The sequence below is a fragment of the Mastigoproctus giganteus genome, chromosome 10 (assembly GCF_048544385.1).
Source record: "Mastigoproctus giganteus isolate SK-2022 chromosome 10, ASM4854438v1, whole genome shotgun sequence".
Taxonomy (NCBI): domain Eukaryota; kingdom Metazoa; phylum Arthropoda; class Arachnida; order Uropygi; family Thelyphonidae; genus Mastigoproctus; species Mastigoproctus giganteus.
The window spans coordinates 65,748,696-65,773,373 of NC_143584.1; positions in this window are offsets into that span (position 1 = coordinate 65,748,696).

Consider the following 24,678-nt stretch of genomic DNA (forward strand, 5'->3'; position numbering starts at 1 on the left):
CTAAGATTTGCCATGCTCGCGTGGAGAGCTGGATTACCCAATTGACATTTGAATGTGTTTTAGATTTAGTACTGTATTTTGGGCTAACGTCTTCTTCCACAGTGTCTTCAGGTAGGTGCAGACTTAGATTTTTGTGGTAAATTTCCTCTTTGAGTTCTTCTGGGGTTACACCTTGCTGTATGTCAAATAAGACAATTGAGAGTCCTTTTTTCTTGGGAGCCTCTGCCTTTAAGCCGTACTTGGTCATGTTTTCATTACTTAAAATTGTTTGTGCCTCTTCTCTGGAGTTGGTTTCAATTACCACACCTGGGTGTCTAGTCTTCCGCTTAGTTTTGATCTGGATTGTCTTCATTTGTTCTTTTAGATTTTTGGTTAAGGTCTCCTTAACAGCGTCACTTGTGTCAAGCTGTGCGTCTTCTGTCGGCTTAATCAGGATTATATGTGATTCTATCTTTCTTGTTAGTGTTTTGGTTTAGGGTCCATCTGGTTTATGGGATGCTACTTTAGTGCCATTCCGCAACGCCTCCGCAAAAGTAGGGGGGCGTTGTTGCATTTGTTTTCCCCCTTTCTGAGGGCGACCCTCCCATTTCGCTTGCAGTTTTTCGTATTCGACGTAGAGGTTCAAAATCACCGTCTCCATCTTGCTGAATATGGTAATGAGGTCAGTGCGGATTGGGAGCATTGAGAACTATGCTTGCCAAGCACCCTGTCAAAGCAATAAGTGGGAGTAACTATACTTATCGCAAAGATCCATGGAAGGGGTATCGCTTATAAAGATTAACCTTAATTTAAATTGAGGAAAGGTGATTGAAGGATAGCTGTGCGGAAATTTGCCTTCTGCCTTCTGCCTGGTAGTGATTGTTGGAACAAACTGTCATCTGGTGTTGTGGAAGTGGGTAGCTTGAATAAAATCAAGGAAGAACTATACAAATTAGAAGTTTTTTTTTTTATTTTAGCTGATGCTATATGTTTAAGGCACAGCTGGACAGGTATTTCGAACGAACAGAGGGATGAAGTGGAAGTGGTTATTTTTTTATTTATTTATTTATTTATTTATTTATTTATTTTTTGGCTGATGCTGCATAAGCTTGCTTTCATGCATCAAATGCCTCTACTAATGCTAATGCTAAATGCTAATGCTAATCAACTGTTAGGACTGCATCATCACATAAAGGTGAATGAAATCTTAGTGGAAACAGTACTGTATATAACGCATAACATATGAAAACCGCATTTGATGTATATATTGACCCATGACGGAAGGAATAATTACGAGGCAGGGTTGAAAAGTTTTTAGCCTAACATATAAAAAATAGACAAATAAAAAAATCAAAAAGCTATTTTTATTCAACAGATTCCGCCCCTTATATCAATGCACTTTTTTCATCGGTCCTCCAAGTATCTTAGTCCGTTGGAATAGAAGTCCGAAGTTTGCTCCTCCAACCAGGCCTTGGCCGCAGTGATGACGTCATTTGTGGTTTCAAAACGCCTTCCTTTTAAATTTTTTTGAGATTGGGGAATAGATGGTAGTCAGAGGGAGCCAGGTCAGGTAATAAGGTGGATGGTCCAAATATTTGAAACACAATTGTTCGATTTTTGCCATTGTCTAGTGTACTTTGTGTGCTGGTGCGTTGTCCTGAAGGAAGATGATGTCTTTGCCCAATTTGCCACGCCTTTTTCCTTTACCTTTGTCTAACTGAAATTCTTCGATTTTCAAGTATCATTTCATGAATTTGATCGATGTTTTCGAGAGTTGATGCAGAAATCGGTCTTTCCGACCTCGGAGCATCTTCAAGAACAAAACTGCCTCTTTTGAATTTGCCAACCCATTTTTTATAGTTGCATAAGAAGGACACTGTTCGTTTAGTGTTTTGGTCATATCGTCAAATATTGCTTTTGCAGAAAACACTTTGAAATGAAGGAATTTTATGATCGCGCGGTACTCCATCTTCTCAAACTTGTGATTTTCCCTTGACTCCATTTCTTTAAATGCTGAAAAAAAAATTACATTTTTTTTCTGGATTTATGGTTTTTATATTAAAAAAGATCACTGATCACAAATATAATAATTAAATTGGTGAAATATTTTTTAAAAATGAGTCAGGCTAAAAACTTTTCAACCCCCCCTTCATCTCGTATATAAAATAGACATGATGTCTTTACATATTACTTTGGTGTACATGGATTCACAGAACACATTATTTGCAGGATGAATTCTATTTAAACTTTTGGATGCATTAAAAGTTTACATATGTCACTGATAATGGAAGCTGCATAAAAGCATTTTCGTTTATTTAATTAAGAATACAAGAACTACAACCAGGTTCTACTGATAGTAACTTTAAAGCTGCTGGTTAATTTTTCCCTGCCCTCAGTATTGCTGCATTATAAGGAGCAGAAGTATTAATCATATTCAGACCCAATGGTGATGCTCATTTCATTTCCAATTATCAAAGTCTTGTGATACCATCGGTTAGAATCGAAAATAACTAGGGAAAAAAAACAATAAATGTTAGCAACCAGGTTACTTCAATTTCTTACATTCCATAAGAACGAGGGAGTATCAAAAAGTTCGTATCCTTACATAGAAATAAAAGCCCTAGAAAGGTAAAACTTCACAGGAACTTACTCCTTTTTTGTGCACTCTCCGTGTATAGTAACACATTTCTCCCATCTATGGATCAGTTGTTTAATGCCTTGATCATAGAAGTCTGCACTTTTTGCCTGAAACCACGATTCCACTTAATTGATGACTTCCTGTGACGAATCACAGCGGCGTCCAGGCGATAGTTTCTTCACTTCTGAAAACAAGAAATATGGTCTAATGGTATAGGTCAGGAGAATAGAGTAGGTGCTGCAGTAGTTCGAAGCCGCACAAGGCACCAAAGTAAGTCGTGGCAACGGCCGTGTGAGCCGGTGCATTGTCTGACAGAAGACGGACACCTTCGGTTAACATTCCATGCTTTTTCACTTTCAAAGCATCGCATAACTTTTTCAAAAGATTTCTGTAATATTCTCCGGTAAACGGGGAACTACGAGGTAGGTAATCTGTCAGGATTACCCTTTTCTGTCCCAAAACACGGACAACACCACCTTCACAGATGGAGTGGTCTTTGCCTTTTTGGGAGGTGGGGAGAAGGTGTGCTTCCACTGCCTTGGCATGTCTTTAGTCTCCGGATCATACTCGTATACCCAGCATTCATCATTTGTCACCAGTCGATCAAAAAGTTCTCAACATCCGCATTACACAAATCCAACAGTTGGCGAGAACATTACTTTCAACATTACTTCTGCAAATGTGTCAGCAACCTTAAAATCCATCGTGCGGAGACTTTATACATGTGTATATAAGCCCTATCATGTGCGGAGACCTTATACATGTGTATAAGGTCTCCGCACATGTGCAGATGGTCATGTAAAATGATGTGGGCAGACCCGTTACTAATTCCCACCGCATTTGCAATGAAATGAATTGTCACATGTCTGTGACAATTCATTTCATCACCCAGCACCAGATACTCCTTCCTTCTCTTGGTTCGTCAAAGACACTTGTACGACCATACTGGAATTTCCGTTTCCACTTTTTTACAGTGTCAGAGGATGGACAATTCTGCACATACACAGTTTTCAAATGAATTCCTTCGTCGATTTCGTGAGCTTAATTGCCCTGCAAATGAAGGAACTTGATCACTGCTCGATACTCCAATTTGGCAACCACAGCGTCCTTCCTTAGATTCCAGGCTCCACCTCTGGTATATGACCACCTATGGGAATGAAATTTCACATGCTAGTTATTGATTATGTAGATAACTTATATTAGAAACGGCATCTTCCTTCTGATGTTTTATCTAGGTCAGGGTACGAAATTTTTGATATCCCCTCGTACCTATTCATCTGGAATAGAGATGTATTAAAAGTTTAAGTACAAAAATATAATAATAAGATAAGATGTTTAATTTCTTCATGTTCACTGAACACTGAACATTTGAGCATTAAACTATAACAGGTCTTTATCCATAAAAATAAAAATTATGTAAATGGCGAAAGCTATGAAGAAAGAAAATACTTTTTTATTATTTAATTCCTGAGAGCAGCATAGGAGGAGGATAATACAAAGGAATAATTTCATTTACACCTATAACAGTTAAATAAAGAGAACAATATATTTTCAATTAGAAACAAAGATTAACTGAAATAATACTAAATAAACTTTGAATAAATTTACAGAGAAAATTGGAAATAACAATCAAAATACAGAAAATGTATACATAAAATATAAAAATAAAAGATATTTCTAACTATCCGTAACTCTAAATTATTACAAATGTAATTTCTTACTATCTAAAACTGATATGTTTTAAAAGAAATATAATACTGTAATAAACAAAGAATGTTCAACCAAACAATTAATTAGATTTAAATATAACAGAATGCTATTCAAGAGAAAAAAATATGACGTAGAGTTAATAATACGAGGAATAGTTGTTATTTGGTTTAAGGGGCATTGGCAACTAAGACTATATTGATCTGTGTATATTGTCTCTAAATTGCATGTGTTCGATTTTATATTTTTCTGTCAAAAAAACCCGAGTTTCAACATGCTATCCTCGCCTGAGACTGACTAATTTAGCCAGCCTGTCTTTGCGGTAGCATAGTGGTATCGTGGCCGTCCTCCTCACACCAGGTGGAAAAGGCCCGGGTTTGATTCCCGTCAATGACGCAAGGAACTTTAATGGACTTTTTTCACATGGCTGAGTTAGTCTGTCCCAGGCGTAGATGGCAAGGTTTTTCCCGCAGAAACTGAGGGTTTTTGTCCAACAAAACAGGCAAATCGACCAGAGAACACACGCAACTTACAGACAAAAAAGATATGTGGGAATATGTAATCAAGTACGGGTGACAAATTACATAATAATTTGAATAATTCAGTCACGTTGTGAAAAAGGTTCATGCAATTCCTCTCGTCATCGAAGGGACTCGAATCTAGGTCTCTTCCAGCCGGTGTGGGGATGACTACCAACTCAGTACGTTCTACGTGCGTATTTCAATATTTGTAGAAGAATAAGAGAATTCGTTTATTTGATGGAGAGTGTCATTAGGAAGTGTTCTTCGTATCATATTGTGGTAAATTTCTCTTATTCATCTACAAATATTATTTTTTTGAAATAATACACGAAAGCAGTAGAAGTTGTAAATTGTAATTAATAAATTTTAATATTATTGAATTAAAAATAACTGCTGTAACATAGCAGTAAGTTTCAGAAATGTACTGGAGGAAGAAGATAATCCTAGCTGAGAAATTAATTCTTTCCCACGTAGTTCAAGTGGTTGAAACGAAAGGGGGAGAAATGAGTTAAACTGAAACAATGAGTAAATACAAAAGACTTTGGGAAAGGATCACATGTAGGGCCGCGCTGTATTGGTCGCCCATGGTGAAAGAAAACTATGCTACTCCGGAACATTGTAATCCCCACCACCAAAAAATAAATAACATTTTTGTAAAAATATTTAGTATTAGTAGTATTGGTAATGGCCGCATGGTGAAAGAAAGCCTATGGCTTATGCTGCACCAGCCAAAAAAAAAAAAAAAAAAAAAAAACCAATAAAACAATGATAAAAAAAAAAAAAAAAGAAATTAAACCTATCATCCTATGCGCTTCCCTGACCCTAAGGTACTATCCAGATGACCTTTGAATTTCCCCAAACTGTCAGCCTCTATCACACATGTAGGCAACTTATTCCAGTAATTTATAACTCGCACAGTATTCCAAGTGTGGTCTAACAACTATTTTAAAATTTTTATTCGATATTAGAATTTTTTATAAATTCTAATAAAATATTTATTAGAATGTAAATATTTTATAAAATAAAATATTTACATTTTTTTATTTTATTTTCTTATCATGCTTTATTCATGTTACACATATTTGAACATGAAAAGGTAACATAAAATTAAGACAGTTTTGTGGAATAAATTTTATCGAAATTTCATATATATGTTTTAAATATTATAATGTTTTAAATATTTTCGGAAGATTATCTTTCCCCGGTAGCAACACTAACTGGCGATGTAAGAAATATTCTTAACACAACCACTTGGGAAAAGTGGTGCATAAATTATTTTCAAAAATATACTCTAATACTTCTGTTACTCTCAAATCTGGTTTTAAGATATTTTTAAGTACTTTTAAATTCGTCGGTGATCTCAATGGCATCGATATCCTTTTCGTTCTAGATATAGTTTCTTAATTTATTCTGAAAATCTTTACAACATTTTAGAATTTCTTGATCGGTTACATGCTTTAAATATGTATGCCATATAAAACATTGAAATCATCACTATGTGTTCTTTATAAATCAAACCTGTCTTTAAGAGAATTTATTGTTGTCTACTACTGAAAAATAAAAATTAATTTTTAATTTTAACTCTGCAGCGTTTGTGCCTTCTTCTGGATTTTCGTAATCAAATGATTTAAATGGAATTTTCTTTTTTACGTCGACGTATAAGGGAGACATCAAAAATTTTGTTTCGGTTTCCAATAACTGTTTTGATTCATTTAAAAACTCTAAAAATCCACTATCATATCGTTTGCTTTGTAAGTAATTAGATAAATTATTTAATTGAACAAGCCAAGAATTTATATTCGATTTTGAATTTTGCATTGTTTTACTTACTGCATTCACATTATTTAATATTTCGCATCAAATTACTATTGAATTTAAATTACTATATAAATTTAAATGATTTTAATTTCGAGGGTAAACATTTTGACTGGTGATTTAACATACCACAAATTTAAACAGATACACTAACCGTTTAAAACTGATTTAATAGTAAAATAAAATAAAATAAAATGATACAAAAGACTGTAAAATAATATTCACAAAAATTTGATTATTTACAAAAAACTAGTTTACAACAAAAATAAAATAAAATAAGTAAATAAGTTAAAATGCATTAAAATATAAATTTAAAAGTGATAAAAACACTATTGAAACTTTCGAAGGTGTCTGCCTCCTTCCTCAGCAATAATGAAATTTAAGCTACATATACTTAAATACCAGGTTCATTTTATCATTTTATTTTATTTTATTTTACTATTAAATCAGTTTTAAACGGTTGGTGTATCTGTTTAAATTTGTGGTATGAATAATCCCAACCTTAGAGGCCTTATTGCAGTGATTTAACATCTTTATTCTTATCTTCCATTATTTCTAAAAGGGCATCATAAATTTTGCCAATTTCTTGTCTTAAAGGCCTTATTGCATCTATACGACTTTCCCATTTTGTATCGCTTACTGGTCTTAACAATAATTTCGAAACGTTTTGTTTTTTTTCAAAACGTCCCAACATCGCGTGAAAAATATAAACAATTCTTGAACTAGTTAAAAAAATCTACTGTTTCAAAATTTATTTTGGCACCATCATTAACCACCAAGTTGTGCAGCGCAGGGCACAAAAAAAGCCCGGGGGTTGTTATTTAAAATGTTTCTTTGCAAACCATTATGTTTGCCGCTCATGTTCCTTCCGTTGTCATAACCTTGCCGCGCATATCATTAACATAAAATTTAAAATGAATGCACGTAACCCTTCTCCCCTCGAATTTTTTTATAGGGCAAAACCTAAAAAATGTTCTCTTATATCTACTGTTTTTGTTAACTTCATTTAAATTTACAAATTAATTATAATAGTAAGTTGTTCCGTATGGCTTACATCAGGCGTACAATCTAATATTATAGAAAAATATTTAGATTGTTTTGCCATAAACAAAATGTTGTCTTTAATTTGGGTAGCAATTAATGAAGTTATTTCATTCTGAATTTTTTTAATCAGATATGTTGGAATACACGTTTGAGAATTTTGTGTTCTTCGAAGGTGTTGTGAAATAGTTGGATCAAATTTTGAAATAATTTCAATAGGTTTTAAAAAATTGCCATTATTTGATTTAAACAAAATTTTACAAAACATTCCCCTATGGGCTAAATTTTGTCGTACAAAAAAGTGAATTATACAGGGTGATTCACTACCAATGCGACAAACTTGCAGGGGGTGTAGGGGGCACAAAGACGGATCGGAATCACATAGCATTGCAGGGTCCGAAATGCCTTTGTCATGCGGTAGAGGACGTTGAACGGGAGGTCGCGTGAACAGCGATCCCGCTGGAAGTCAGCATTTGCGAACCGGTTCCCGAGGCAGTAGGATGGACGGGTATTCAAACGTTGAAGTGGCCGACATGCACCTCGCGTATGGAGCTGCGGACTGTAACGGGCGCGCCGCTCTGCGCTTGTACCAGGAACGTTTCCCGCACAGGCGTGCTCCTCATCATACGATTTTCGCACGTGTGCACAGAAGGTTACGTGAGACTGGTTGTTTCACGAAAGGTACCATGAATCGAGAGCGAACGACGAGGATGCCAGGCAATGAGGAGAATGTCCTACGTCTTGCAGAAGGCAATCCGAGTACGAGTACTCGAGCGATAGGCCAACGATTGGGTATTTCCCAATCCACTGTATGGAGGATACTGTCAAGAAACCAAATGAGTTCATACCATCTGCAACGCGTCCAATCATTGGAGCCTGCGGATTATCCACTCCGGAGGACTTTTGCTACTTGGTTTCTTCAACAGAAACGATTTGCAAATTCTGACTTCCAGCGGGATCGCTGTTCACGCGACCTCCCGTTCAACGTCCTCTACCGCATGACGAAGGCACTTCGGACCCTGCAATGCTATGTGTTTCCGATTCGTCTCTGTACCCCCTACACCTCCTGCAAGTTGTCGCACTGGTAGTGAATCACCCTGTATATATTTAATATCGAGTCTATTGACGAGGCTGGTGGGAGCCAGACGTGTTCAAAGCCGCTAAGTGGATTTTTTTTTTATTACTCCAAAACAGCCGAAGCCTTACAGAGGAGGAATATGACAGTAGCAATACAATAATAATTCTATTTACAATCTGTACACAATGTCAGGTCTCAATATACAATATCAAATATACAAGGTCAATTTACAACATATACAATGCATATCATACGTTACAAGCGATTTGCATTTGAGCAAAGCTGTGGTGACAGAAAAATTTGTATTTCTAAGCATTTTGTTGTTTTCTTTTCTTTATTAGTTCACATTAAGAAGTTGTTGTTGTTGTTGTTGTTGTTGTTGTTTGTTGGATTTATTGGTGCAAGGGCTACTAAGGCCATAATGCACCTATTTCAATCTTATTTGGTACATGATTGTTATATTAAATAAAAGGATTCAGATCAGGTGATATTTGTTTATCATTTTGAGGAAGGTAAAAACATCATTAATATCTTGTCGGTCTCCGAGAATCTGTTGTAAGGTAAGTTTATTAGAAGAATATAGATGTGAAGAGAAAGCTGTTTTTCGTTCTCTCAGATATAATGGACATTCAATGATCAAGTGGCTTACTGTTAGTTGAGTTTGACAGTTGCTGCATAGTGGAGGGTCATCCTGAGTGAGTAAATAACTATGAGTTAGGTGAGTATGTCCTATTCGAATTCTAGCAAGTACTACTTCTTCTTTTCTATTGCCTCCAAGGCTTGATAGCCACTTCTTGTGATCATTTTTAATTTAAAAAAGCTTATTGCTTTTTTCTCCCTGCCAAATGGATAGCCATTTTTTCTAACATTGCTATGTATGATGCGTTTTAAATCTGTGTAAGGTATCTGCATGTCTGATTTTATGTGACTGGCGTTCTTGGCTGCAAGATCCGCTTGTTCGTTTCCTCTGATTCCAGAGTGCCCAGGTATCCAACAGAAAATTAATTTTTGCCTGTTTGCAAGAAGCTGCACTAACTTGGTTTGAATTTGTCGTAGAAACGGATGACTGGAAGGAAACTTACACTGAAGAGCAGATACAGCACTTAAGGCATCGGTCTAGATAATAGTTTGAGGATATAATGACTGTTTTACATTGTCTAGAGTCATCAGGATAGCATACAGTTCTGCGGTGTAAATACAAATTTGTACTGTACTCCAAAGGGAGCTGCTGGGATATTGTAATGTTTGGTAGAACTGCAGCTGCTCCAACTTTACTATCTGTCTTGGAACCATCAATGTAAATTTGGGTAAAACATTAAGTAGTTGCATTGATTGATTTGTGTTATTATTCTTATTGTTATCCCTATTTTTTTTTTTATAATTGTTATTTCTTATCTTTGTTCATTGAAAAAAAATTTTTTTAAAGCTACGTTTACCTATCTTTATAGTATTATTATTGTTATTAGTCATTTATTTTCATTTTCTAGTAGCTTGATTGTAAAACTTTTGTAACTCTTTTTTGATATTAATGTTTTCATTTAGAATTTTCTTATTTATTGATTTGAAATTATTGTTTTTCTAAAACTTTTGATTTAAATTTAGTAGTATAGCATTATTTTGTGATTTTCTGATTAATCTGGTGTATTTATTCTTTACTCGGCCTTGTAACTGCAGTAAGTATTGGTAAGGGTATCAAATCCACGTGTTACAAGTTGCAGCTCCGCTGAACGAGACGTTTTTTAGCAATATTCAGCCGGTTTAATGACCAATTGTTACATAAAATTATTTTCTATAAGTAGCTTATGTCAGGATCGTTAGTTTATTCTGAATTGAGACAGCGAGATTTGGAAGTTAATTAATACTTAAGTGTCCGTAGATTTACCGTTCGTAACTCTCCGCCTTTGTCATACGATACAACGTTATATCCCGAACTAGAGTCTGCGCGGGTAGCACAGTGGTATCGTCACCGTTCTCCCCTCACCGGGAGGAAAAGGCCTGGGTTCGAATCCCGTCGATGACGCGAGGCACTTTAATGGGCTTTTTTCACTCCGTGGCTGAGTTACTTGGTCTCACGCGTAAATAGCAAGGTTTTTCTCCCCAGTAACTGGGGTTTTTTCGTCCAGCAAAACAGGCAAATCAACCACAGAACACACACAAATACGGGTTAATGTATTTAATTTCGGGTAACCCTAAAATAATAATAATAATCCCGAACTAGATAGCGTTAGTATAGTATAATATATAATATAGTATTGTAAATTAATCAGTAAAATCTATTAATTTTGTTAAACTTCGTGGTCAATTAAATTGTACTTTTAACTAAATACATATAACGACTTAGATTACAAATGTAACATAATTAATTAATACATAACTTGATACGGAAGTTATATAAAGGGAACTCGTAGATAATACTTGATACTGAAAAATATATATAGCGTTATAACTGTGTTGGGAAACAAGTTTAAGGTTATAATTTTGTACTGAAATTGAAATTTTATTGAAATTAAATCGAAATCATGATTCAGACAAGAGCAGCAAAGCAAAAGTCTCAAGCTAATGGGAGTGCTATGGCTCAGAGGAGAACTGAGGGGGACAGTTGCCCTCTGAATCGCAGCCTTTTAAAATGCACTGCTTGCATGATGTTTATGGATCAATCGGGTACGGGATGATATTGCCATGTGGGATGTCTTTGTACGTGCGCGATCAGGCGACAACTCAGCGTTGTTATGGGCCTATATGAGAGCTAGAAGGACAGGGTGGATGCCCTCGAAGGATCTAAATTGAGGGGCCCAGCAAGCTCTCAGCTGCCCGCATCAACGCCAGAGCTTGCACTTGGTCATCACTCAACACAGCGGCAACCCCCAAGGCAGAATGCGCTGGTCCCACAGGAACTAGTAGTTGCTGGTGACTCTATTGTCAGGCAAACGGGGAACATGCTTTGTAAAAAGGATAGGCGGAACAGGACCAGGGTATGTCTGTCAGGGGCAAAGGTTGCAGACGTTTTAGAGCGGATATCATCTTTTAAGGGCACAAAAGGTGATCAAGTTGTACACGTTGGCACTAATGATATTAAGAGTAGGAGACCGGCAGAATTACTTAACAATATCAGGTCACTGTTGAAAAAAAGCCGTGAATTAGGGTTGAATTTGAAAGTGTCTGCAATTTTGCCCAGACACGATAGGAGGGAGTATATGATGACAGCCCTGTCGATCAATTCAGCCCTCGAAAGACTGTGGGGTAGAATTTTTTCAGCCTGTTCAAGGGGTAGAATTTTTTTCAGCCTGTTCTCTAGTTGTTAACAGGAGAGACTGCTTCTACAGGGATGGGATACACTTAAATAGAAAGGGTGCAAGAATATTTGTTGATGCTATCGAGGCAGTGTTAGGTGGGTCCGGAAAACTACTAGCTTGGGGGGATATAAGGACTAATAGAATAACAGTAGCCACTGGCAGAGGTGAAAGTGATTCTTGCACTGCTTCTATTAGAACGAGCAGAAGCCTGGAAAACAAGTTGCAGGATATATCAGAGACTGCTGGGAGTCATTGCGGTACAAGTAAACACATGAGTTGTGTTAAGGCAGCTAATAATAGGACCAGGTGCATGTACACGTGCGTGTACACCAATGTTAGGAGTTTGGTAAATAAATTTGATGAATTTGAGGTATTACTCAAAGCGTCAAAGGCGGATATTGTTGGGATATCAGAGACGTGGTGTCAGACAGATATAAGGAATGCAGAACTAGAATTTAGGGAGTACAAATTCTACAGAAAGAACAGAAAGAATAGGAAGGACGGAGGGTTTACGCTATTCGTTAAGAAACACATAAAATCCATGGAAATGAAGCCAGTTGACATCGCTGGAGAGTTCAGTGTCGAGTCAGTTTGGTGTGACATAGGCATTGTGAGATCAAAATTGAGAGTAGGAGTGTACTATATGCCTAATGACTCTGATGAGTATAATAAGAAACTGTACAGGGAAATAGAGTGGGCCAGTAAATCAGAGAGTCTATAATGGGGGATTTTAATTTCCCAGATATTTACCGGAATTTTTGGGTTGGTCATTCACACACTAGCGAAGGTTTTGTGGATTTATTGGATGATTGTTTTCTACATCAGCATGCTCGGGAGGCAACTAGAGGGAGTAATACTCTTGATTTGATTATCAGTAGTGATTCTTCATGCATTAAGAATCTGCAGATAATGTAATCACTAGATGGCAGTGATCACAGTGTGCTGAAGTGGGATGTACTCAAAGAGGTAACTACCATTAGGGGTAAAGGTAAGGGTTATTGCTTTCGTAAAGGCGACTACGATGGTCTGAGACAGTATTTAAATTCTATACAGTGGGTACCAACTGATGATGCTACCAACAGCAAATTCAAAATATGAAGCATTCAAAGAACGTATCTTGGATACTACTAACATACAACATACCAACTAAGAAATATTGTTTAAATTTAGGCCTAAATGGATGTCAGATAAACTAATGAGACACATGGCAGAGAAGAAAAATGCATGGGATACATATAAATTAACACGTGACACAGAAGCCTATGATAGACATAAGCTGGTCTGTAACCAAGTCACAAAGGAGGTTAGGCAGGCAAAGGCAGATTATGAGAAATCTTTGGCAAAGAATGCAAAGAGTTCTTTTACTCATGTAAACTCCAGAAGGAAGGGGATGAATCAGATTGGTCCACTGGATATTGATGGTTCAACTGTTGATGATCCTGCCCAGGTGGCTAACAAATTAAACGAGTATTTTGCTTCTACCTTCACACATGAGGAGTTATTCATGAAGGGGAATGCCAGAGGTGAAGTAAACTCTGGCAGTGAGCTAAATGATTTTTTAATAACTGAGAGGAAAGTGGAGGAGAAACCGTTGAGGATAAACATAAAAAAGGCACCCGGGGTGGATAGGATCTATCCAGTTATATTAAAGGAGGCAGCAAAGGAAGTAAGCAAGCCCTTAGTCATAATTATAAGAGCTACTTTGGAGTCAGGGGAGGTACCCATAGACTGGAGATGTGCAAATGCGACCCCAATTCACAAAGTAGGATCAAAGGCTGAGATAAGTAATTATAGAACTGTGAGTTTAACTTCTGTTCCAGGAAAATTCATGAAGGCACTGGTTAAAGAAGCACTGCAGGATTACCTAGATCATCTAATGACTTCAATTATAGCTCGGACACGGCATGGTTTTGTTAAGGGGAAGTCTTGTGACCAATTTGATTGGACACTATGATGCCGTCACAAAAGAACTAGATGCAGGGAATAACTTTGATATTATATCCTTGGGCCTTAGAAAGGCTTTTGATACTGTTGCACATGGAAGACTGCTGCACAAATTGGAGCATTTGCCGTTGGAGGCAAATTGCTGCTATGGATAAAGGGGTGGTTGAGGTGGAGAAGGGAGAGAGAGTGGTAATCAATGGACACTGCTCATCGTGTACTACTGTTATTAGTGGTGTCCCTCAGGGTTCAGTCTTGGGTCCATTATTGTTTTCTGTATTTATAAATAATATTGATGATGATATATCAAGATTAATGTCCAAGTCTGCAGACGGTACAAAGGTTGGCAGGGTTGTTAAGGACACTACTGATGCTATGCTGCTGCAACAGGATCTGAAAAGGTTGAGCAGATGGCCTGAGAGGTGGCAAATGAAGTTTAACCTTGATAAATATAGAGTACTACATATGGGAAACAGCAACCCCAGAGCAACGTATCAACTCTGTGGCATTGCACTGACAGTGGTAGAGAATTAAAAGGACCTGGGGGTAATTGTGCAGGCAGATATGAAGTTCTCTGAGCAGTGCAGACGGGCTGCAAGAGTAGCTCATGGTGTCTTGTCAATGATATACAGGAATTTTTCTACCAGGGATAAGGAGGTGATTATTCCCTTGTATAAGGCAATGGTCAGGCACACCTTGAGTATTGTATACAGGTCTAGAGGCCTCATTTCAAGAAGGATGTGGAGCTGCTGGAACGAGTATAGAGAAGGGCAACAAGATTAGTGAATGGAACAAAGGGTTGCTCTTACAAAGAAAGGCTTATGTTTTGCAAATTACAGTGTCTGGAGACTAGACAGAGGCGAGGTGATCTGATAGAGGTGTATAAAGCCTTAAATGGTTTGAGCATGCTCAATCCTGATGGGATTCTTCCTCTTGCTCAGAATAATTGCTCAGAAATCAGAATTTATGCCATCTCAGAACCTGAGAGGGCATAAATTCAAATCGAGGAAAGACAGATGTAGGATAGATGTGCGGAAATTTGCCTTTAGCGGGTAGTTGGTTGGTGGAACAGACTTCCATCCCTTGTTGTGGAAGTTGATAGCCTAAATAAATTTAAGGCTCAGCTGGACAAGTATTTCGAACGAACTGAGGGTTGAAGTGGAATTGGGTTTTTTTTTTTTTTTTGGCTGATTCTGCCTAATATTGTTTTCTTGCATCATATGCCTCTACTAATGCTAATGCTAATATTATCCGTTTTATTTCTTCATACCAATAAATTTTTTCACGATTAAAAATTTCTTGGTCCCAGTGATTTATCGTGGTGTTGTTTTCTAACCCTATTTCATTTAGTATAATTTTTAATGTGAGTTTCATTCGTTTCATGTCTCCATAAAAATTGGGACAAATGTTGCCAGTCTGAAAATCCATTTGTAGCTAACACATTCTTAGGAAAACTGAAAAGTTTACATGGAATACAAAAAACATTATTCAAAGATATAGAGTAGAGCAACCAATTTCTTGAGGTTTTTTCCCGATTAATTAAAGTAACTTTGTAATATGAAGCGGAAATTTTTTTCCCATTGTCATCAACAGGATAATTAAATTTTACCTGTACCGGTTTATTTTGAATTAAAAGTGACACTAACTTATTATCCCCATTAGTTAAATTACGTTTGCAATATGAATGGAAATTATTTTTCCATTATCATCAATATTTTTTTACTAGTACACGTTCAATATTTTTTACTCTGCTACGGTTTTTTTTTTTATGTGAACCCCAAACACGATAGGTATTAGAACCTATAATACTTAGTACCGTGCTTGGGTTTGAGATTGAGAAGACGAAAGAAGATATTTGTTGACATTGGACTTGAACTTCTGTAGACTGTAATTTTCAGGAAATACGTGTGCAGGAAGGTTGTTCCAGAAAACGGCAGTTGAATGAATAAGGGAGGAAGATGAAAAGTTTTCTCTGTGAGTTTGAAGTTGGACAGTAAATGGATGTTGGCTGGTGGCGGCATATGTTCGGACTGTTTTGAAAGGGAGAGAGAGCGGGAATTAGAGAAGCCAATTCAGAAGAACAGTGCCCATGGAAGTATCTGTAGAAGAGGCATGCAACAGAAACAGTACGTCTATGAGACAGCGAGTGGAGGGACTCTGTTAGAGATGAATCATTAATTAACCTAACTGCCCTCTTCTGAATGGAATCAAGAAGCCTGAGAGAGGTTTTGGGGGCACCACCCCAGATGTGGGAACAATATTCCATGGCTGGGCGGATTTGCGATTTATACAAAGTGAGCAGCTGTTTGGAAGAAAAGTAACGCTGGGAGCGAAAGAGAAAACTAAGTTTTTTAGCTGCAGAGGAAGCAATATTTGTAATGTGATTGTACCAAGAGAGGTTAGAAGTCAGGGTAATCCCCAAAAGAGATATATCATTTTGCCTACAAATCAGAGTGTCACTAAAGATAAGCATAGGAGCAGAAGAATCCTTTTTGCGAGATATAAGACAACAAAACTGAGTTTAGAAGGGTTGAAATCAACTAAGTTGTCTTTGCCCCACTGGAGAATTATCTGAAGCTCGGCGTTTAAGGAATTGGTAGCAGAATTTCCAGAAGTTGAAGCTGATTGAGCAGGACAAGGTTTCTCAAAATGGAAAGTGGAATGCAATGTGCTATCATCGGCAAAGCTATGGATAGGATTTCCAGTCAATGGAAGAAGGTCATTAATATACAAGAGGAAAAGAGTGGGAGAAAGAACTGAACCTTGGGGGCCACTGGCATTAGTGGAGAAGTTAGAAGACAGAGAGCCATCTACCATCACCCTCAGTGAGCGATCAGAGAGAAAACTGGATAACCAATTACTAAAAACAGTGGGCAAACCATAAGATGGAAGCTTGTTTAGAAAACCTTTATGCAAAACACGATCGAAAGCCTTTGAGATGTCAAGAGCAACTACTTTTGTTTCACCGAACCTTTCCATTGAATTAGTCCATAAATGGGTAACATAAAGCCAGAATATCACCAGTGGATCGACACTGACGGAATCCATAATGGCGATCGTTAATCAGACTGAAGGTTTCTAGGTAGTTTAACAGTTGACGATTAATTGATTTCGCCATTACTTTAAAAAGAGTAGAAGTAATTGCATTGGGACGATAATTGGATGGGAGCGATTTCTCACCCTTTTTAGGAACTGGCTGAATATGAGCAAATTTCCAAGCAGAAGGAAAATACCTTTGGAATAAGAAAGTGAAAAAAGGCCGCAAAGAATAGGAGTAAGTTCAGGAGCACAGGTTTTTAGAACAAGTGGAGAAATACCATCGGGGCCTGGAGCTTATCTTAGCATCAAGATTCATCAAAATCCTTCTGATATCCTTTTGATGGAAGACCTCAGAAGGCATTGAATGGAGCGTGTTGGGAATGGTGGGAGGTGTTTTACCAAGATCATTAATACATGAGTTAGAAGAAAACTGAGATGCTAGCAGGTCAGCTTTGTCCTTGGCTGAAATGACAACAGAACTGGTTTGGACTGAGGTGGGAGCAGGAGATGAGCAAAAGTTGCGGCCAATGGCTTTGTCAAGAGACCAGAATGCTCAGCTACCATTAGGGCAAGAAGCATGTTTTCTACTCTTAGCCTGTTCAAACTCTAGTTTGGACTGATTAATAACTGCTTTACAATTGTTGCGAGCTTTTGTGTAGGCAGAAAATGAAACTGGAGAATTAGAAACAACCCAATTACGATAAGCAACATTCTTCTCTTGAACAACCTTAGCACATATATTGGAAAACCAAGGTTTATTTAAAGGACGAGATTTTAAAATGGAGTGTGGGATAAAGGATTCAATTCCTGCAAGAATAATTTCACTGACACGATCTGAGCAAACGTTGACATCAGAAGTTTTGAAACAGTAATCCGACCAAGGAAAAGAAGAAAAGAAGTCTCGCAGGTCATCCCATTTTGCATTCTTGTAATGCCAAACAACACGAGGTTGGGAACAGCCATGAGATAAAGGTTCCATTGGAGAAGAAACAATCACCAAGTTGTGATCTGAAGTGCCTAAAGGACCTTTCACTTCGACCGTGTACTTAGAATGGTTGTTTGTGAGAAAAAGATCAAGCGTATTGGCTATATGATTAGGATTGTCCGGTATTCTTGAAGGTAAATGAAAAATCTGTGTAAGGCTTGTTTGTTTGTTATTTGGAGCATTAGCAACTAAGGCCGTATTGCTCCGGGAATATGCGGTGGTCATTCCCTGACCTTTCCGTATTTGGTGGTGACCGGCTCGAACCCCGGTCTAATCAAGAAGTGTATGCTACGCACTGCTGCTCCTTCCCACCTGGCTACGGAAGTGCCACTCTGTGTAAGGTCATTAGTAATTGCAAAAGCCTCAGCATCTCTACCAGCTGGGTTGGTGTCACTAGAAAACGGAAGCCAGCTGGAGTTGTGAACATTAAAATCACCAAGGAAAATTACCTCACTGTTAGGAAAGTTGGACTGGAGAAAGTCAAGTTGCAAAGAGAGGAAGTCAAAGAGCTCCAAATGATTAGTTGAGTTGGGAGAGCGGTAGAGACAACAGATGAATTTGACACAATGAGGTAGAGAGATTTGAAGCCAGAGAAGATCAAAGAGAGGAGATTCCAAATTGCCAAGTCTCTGACAGGGAATATCAGAATGGACATATGGACAAGTATATGAATACACCGTTGAGGCGAAAGGAATCATACAGCGAATAATTTGGGCATCTGAGATGAGCAGTAGTTGAATCAACCGATAACGGAGATTCTGTCAGAAAAAGTACATGGGGTTTGGCAGACTGCAAGTGAAAATGGAGATCGTTGAGATTAGAATTGAGGTGACGTATATTTGTGAAATGAATTAGGAAGTGCTTGGGAGGTTTAGATCTTTTCGCAGATAAGCTTGCTCTATTAGTTTGACAATTCATGGTGTATTCAATAGTAAGAAAAAGTGGGTGGGACACGCTGTATGAAGTAATGAAATTTTTGGATATGGCTTACACACGGGAAGAATATACCCAGATCCTTGGCATAACCTGGCCTCGACAATGCTCCCCGCATACACACTACTCAGACTCTCTCCAATCACTATCTGGCAGAGTATAGGTAGCAAGATTTTACACTAGCTGACCCGGAAGCCTGGTAGAGAGTTACCAATAGGTTCGGTCCGGTGTACTAACTAGCGGCCGGCCTGCAAACACCGTTTTAGAGCTGTACCCTCGAAATGTAAGGAACTTTGGATCTCGCCGCAAAGTTCATCATAACCTCACAAGTCATCAATCATACTGCATGATGGAAGAGATAGATTTTGGGACCGCAAGTGGCTCGAGAGCTTGCGAATTAGTTCTACTGAGAAAAATATAAATAGAGATAGGGGCACACGCATTCATCCCCTCTTTGAGGCGGTAATCCTTGGAGGGGATGAACGTTTTTGCCTGAAACGCTCCCGAGCCACTTCCGGTTCTGACGGGAACAGTACACGTTCACGTGAGACGCACCGTGAACCTGCTGGTATTTAATGATGCACTGCAGAAGAGAAATTACACTGTTGAGAAAGAAGGCAGAAGCCTTTGAAAGCTTCAGTTAGTATTTTAGCGCTTTTAACCTAGTATATTTTATTGCATTTTAAATTCGGCATTTTATTATTATCCTGTATATCACAGTTGTTTTATTTTAAAATTACTATCAGTAATATTTTGTTTGTAAATAATTTATTGTAAATATTAAATATTTTAAAAATTTGGGTTTTTCGTATTTCGTTTTATGGTTGGTGGAAAACACTAAAAATCATAGTAAGAGATAGGGAAAGGTTGATCGGAACTTAGCTCTAGAGACTAAACATGGGTTCCACCACTTGAAGCCTCCAATAAGCAAAGTTATGGTATTGCACCGGTTGATGAGAGTCATCTACCACCTAGTACTGCCTTGTAACATAGAGGGGCGGCATTTCTCCATGTGGTGTGGGCGCCCAACCTCGACCTCTGCTTACGTTGGTTCAAACCTGGGTGGTCACCCACCATGTTCTTGTGCATGTAGGTTCTACCCAGGATTACTAACAGTCCCACCATCATGAAGGTGCAAGCAGAGGATTTGGCTGTCACATGCCGTCCGGACTTCGCCAAAATTGGGTCCATTTGAGTGCCACCTGAATATCAGTTCCAGCAGCGTTTCAGATTTCCAAGTAACAAGTACAGCTTGTCTGGCATATCTGAGAGAATGTCTGTGACAACCTCAATGTTACAGGACACGTTGAAGATGTTGACGGTTCTTCGAGACTTTGAAAGTATTTTAAAATAGCACCTTCTGATTTTTTATTTTCTTCATCTTTTACTTTTCTTTTTTTACGATATTGCACACCGGAAAATCTTTTTGTGTGTAAGTCTAGCTGTCTGATGTTAGCATGGTTGAATATAAAAACAACAACATATTTTCTATTACTATCATAAACAAATAATATACATACATTTTTCAGTTACGGAAACTCACCTGCTGCAGGGTAATGTGTCGTCATAATTTAAGTAAATAGATAATTTATAATAAACTTAACGCTGATAATTAAAATTAAATTTATTTTTTAATATTCTTATATAATACACTGCACTTTAAAATAAAACTATTAAATGTTAAAATTCAGTTCATTACCTCTGTAAGCTATACTCGCTATAACGTAACTTACAAAAGTTTTTAGTTAGTGGCCACTAGGTAGGAACGTATAATTCCCGTAAATTTGATCCGATTGTCTCAGCGAACGCATCCCTATTGTTAAATGAGTTAATACTGTATAATGACTTCTCAACAACTACAAATATATGAATGAAGAATCAAAATAGTTACAGGTTCACTATCTAATCTAACACACCGCCCAAGCACATCCAATTACAAACCGCTGTAGAAGCTGTGGCAGTTCGTATTGCAATTGGTGGGCGTTTCTGTTACCCTTGTTTCCATCCTACCTTGTATTTTCGGTGATTTTAATGGCCACCATCCATTGTGGGGATCCACTGCAATGGAAGCAAGGGAAAAATTGAGTGAAGAATTTTTTTAACAATAATGATCTAAATTTACTAAACTCTGGTTCTTCCATCCCAATCCACTTACCTACAGGATCCATTTCTGAAATCGACTTATCAATCTGTTCACCGTCCATCTTTCTATTCATGACATGGCCAGTGTTAACACGTGATCATTTTCCTATTATTTGCTCTTTACAGACAGAGGTAACTCCAAATCCTGATCACTTGGAAGTTTAAAAAGGCTAACTAGAATGGCTATTCCATCCGAATGTTTCTAGACAGGCTTTATGTTGAAAATCAGCCGATTGAAAAGCAGCACTTACATCACCAGTCAGATTCTGACTGCAGCCCATGCTTCTATTCCAAAATCCAAACCATATTGCATTCACCGAAATCACTGGGGGAATGCAAATTGCTTTCATGGAAAAAAAACCATGCTTGGAATAATTTCCGCAAGTATCCTACCACTAGTAACTTAATTACTTATAAAAGACAAAGCTAAACAGAGACAAATTATACGGAAAGCGAAACATGATTCGTGTATTGTTTTTGCCTCAACCATCACAAAAGACACCGATATGCGTATCATCTGGAGAAGAACACAGGCCTGTAGGAGTATATAGCGATCATCATTGGGCGTTGTTTTTTGTGGACGATCACCACTGGTCCTTCAAAAAGCTGTTGCTGTCGTTCTGAAGGCCCACCATGCACGTGTAATGATGCTATGGGCGATACCGGCCATTTCGTTGTCTGTAGCACTGTATGAAACCAATCGAATGTCTGTAACAATCGTGCTCGCCATTCGGTAATTTGCACATAACTGCTGAACTGCTGCTTTTATCTGTCTATGTGAGCCCTTTAATCACGATTCAAATTTTTGCATGTGCACCAGCTTTCTACTGAAGAGCCACAGTTATGCAATTAGCCACAGGCTGTTTCGTTTGATTTTGTGGCTGTAACCTTTAGAAATAGTGATGATCCTTAAGTTTTGCACACCAGTGTAGAACCATATCTCTCACGAGCTGCTCGGAAAAAACTTTCGAAAGTTTGGTACATTCAAGGCTCTTTAGATTCTGAAGTCACAGAATTTAAATCATCAGTATGGTTTTCGGCAAAACAGATCAACCACAGACGTGCTCATCAAAACCGAATCTCATATCCACAATGCCTTTGTTAAGAAACAACATCTAGTCATGGTCGGTCAACTTAGATCTGGAAAAGGCATTTGACACTATTTGGTATATCCATAGTATCATTTGGTCCATAGTATCATTTATGGATCATTACCATTAGGATCCATTTGCCTATAATAATTCAAAATTTCCAGCAGTTGTGCTCTTTTCAAGTCCGATATAATATTTAATTCAACACTTTTTGCAATCCGAGTTAGCAGCATGACAATAGACATCTCAAAATCTGTTGATACTTATATGTATGCAGACGACCTTACTATTTCCTGTCAGTCTCAGAGTTATCAATACCATCGAACGGCAGCTCCAACTTGCCATAACTAAAATAGAATCCTGGACTTTACGGAATGGTTCTTGGCTATCAGAAAAGAAATGCATTGCCACTCACTTATGCAAGCGTCGGGCCCTCCATCATGACCCTGAATTGCAAATAAACCATATTACAATACCGCTTGAAACCACTTTTAGGTTTCTTCGACTGATATTAGACAGTAAACTTAATTTCTAAGCTCACATCACTGATTTACGAAATATTTGTCTAAAGAATTTGAACATACTTCAGTCCATCTGATCTATGTCTTGTCCGATCCAAAGTCTTTATATTGAAGCACATGATCCCCCATTACATCTTCGTAGAAAAACACTACTGCCCCACGATGCTGCTAACATCCAGAGTCTTACATCGCACCCCAGTTTCTTTTTAATACTAGGTGGGTTTCCTTCCATGAGAGCAAGCCAAATGAGATTCGATAGGCCTCACTCAGGATTAAAGACCTTGTCCACAGTTGGGATATCGACTTTAATATTTTTTTCAAGACACAAGTGCACCTGTTCCTCCTTGGACGTACGTTTCTGCCTTTTGCGATGTACACCTTCTTAGATTGGGAAAGAATGTCATACCTCTCTGCAATATCGGGAACGAGAATATCTCCCTGCGGGCAGAGTTTTTACGGCTAAAGCTAATAGAGAGTTTTTCTTAATTTTTTGCCGTTTTATTGACTTAAATTGGCACATTAATTTATTTTCTAGCATTATACTCCCAGTTACGATACTTAGTTTATTTTGAACTTAGATAGAGATTTTGTAGGTTATTACTTAGTATCGGTAAGGGTATCCACGTGTTCGACAAGATTTTGCAGCTCTGGCGAACGCTAAGTTTTTAATTGTTTATATTTTGTTGACTTGTATGTTATATTGAATTGTTTTCTGTAACTGGCTTATACTCCAGATAATCGCAGAGCAATCAGAGGACCTGGAGGACACCCGCCCGGGGGCCTCTCAATCAAACGGAAGAACGTCAAAAGAACTGTAACAAAATCACAACAACGTAAAACGCGGTCTCAGACTGTAGCGAGAGACCAATCACACAACACAACCTCACAGAAGAACCAGAACGACGAAAAGCAGCAGGACCCACGACCCACTACCTGACCCTGCTCTCCCAGAGGGTACTGTCTACCAGAAGTCGCTCTTCCTAAAGATGGCCCTCGAAAACTTATTCAAGGACCACTCAAACAGAGTATTCACAGGCCTTAGGGCCCAAGTAGTTACGATCTTCCATAAAATGGAAACTATACTCCTAGACACTCATGTCGAATGCGAAAGAGTGACCTCGCTACTACAAGCATATATGGAATGTGGGGCAAACCAAACGCCACAGCGCGCCTCCACATACGCTCAAGCGCTGAAGACCAGAACCCTGGAACCACCAGAGACGACACTCCAACCGGCACCCAGACGGAAGACACTACTCCTGACGCCGAATTTGGTCATCCTCAGACCAACCTCCACAGAGGAGCACACCTCCAGCGAAGCAGTCAGTAATGACGAAAGTAATGACGAAACTAGCGGAGGGCCTCAAGACCACAAAAATTAAATCAGTACGGAAAACGCGCAACACAGACATAACAATCGAAACGCATAAGCAGGAAGATGCCCAAAAAATAATAGCGAATCCGAGAACAACAAACCCTCGGCCTGGAAGCCGTGCCCCCCAAAAAAGAGGTCCTAGTATAATTGGCGTGAAGTCCCGGACAAAAACCTCACCCAACAGCCCTTCGAGAAGAATTGTATATAGGTAGGTATGTTGAGGGTCTGACGGCTCCGGGGATTTCTCCCATCTCCGCAGAATTGTATATGAGAAACCTCCAGCAGGAACACCCGGAGGTAGATCCGGCGTCACTTATAAATCCCAGATATCAAACAAAATCCCAAATAGGTAGCGCCACAAACTGAGTGGTCGAGCTTTTGCCTGCCGCCTGGAATACTATAATAAACCAGTGATGGGCAAACTTTTTTAGGAGTGGGCCAAAAAAAAAAATAAAAAATTTTGGCGGGCCGATATAATTTATAATAAAACGCAATAAAGACTCAAAAAACAGTATATTTAAAAAATTCTTTAATACTAATGCGATGAATGAAGTTGTGACTGCATTTCTCAAAGTTCCT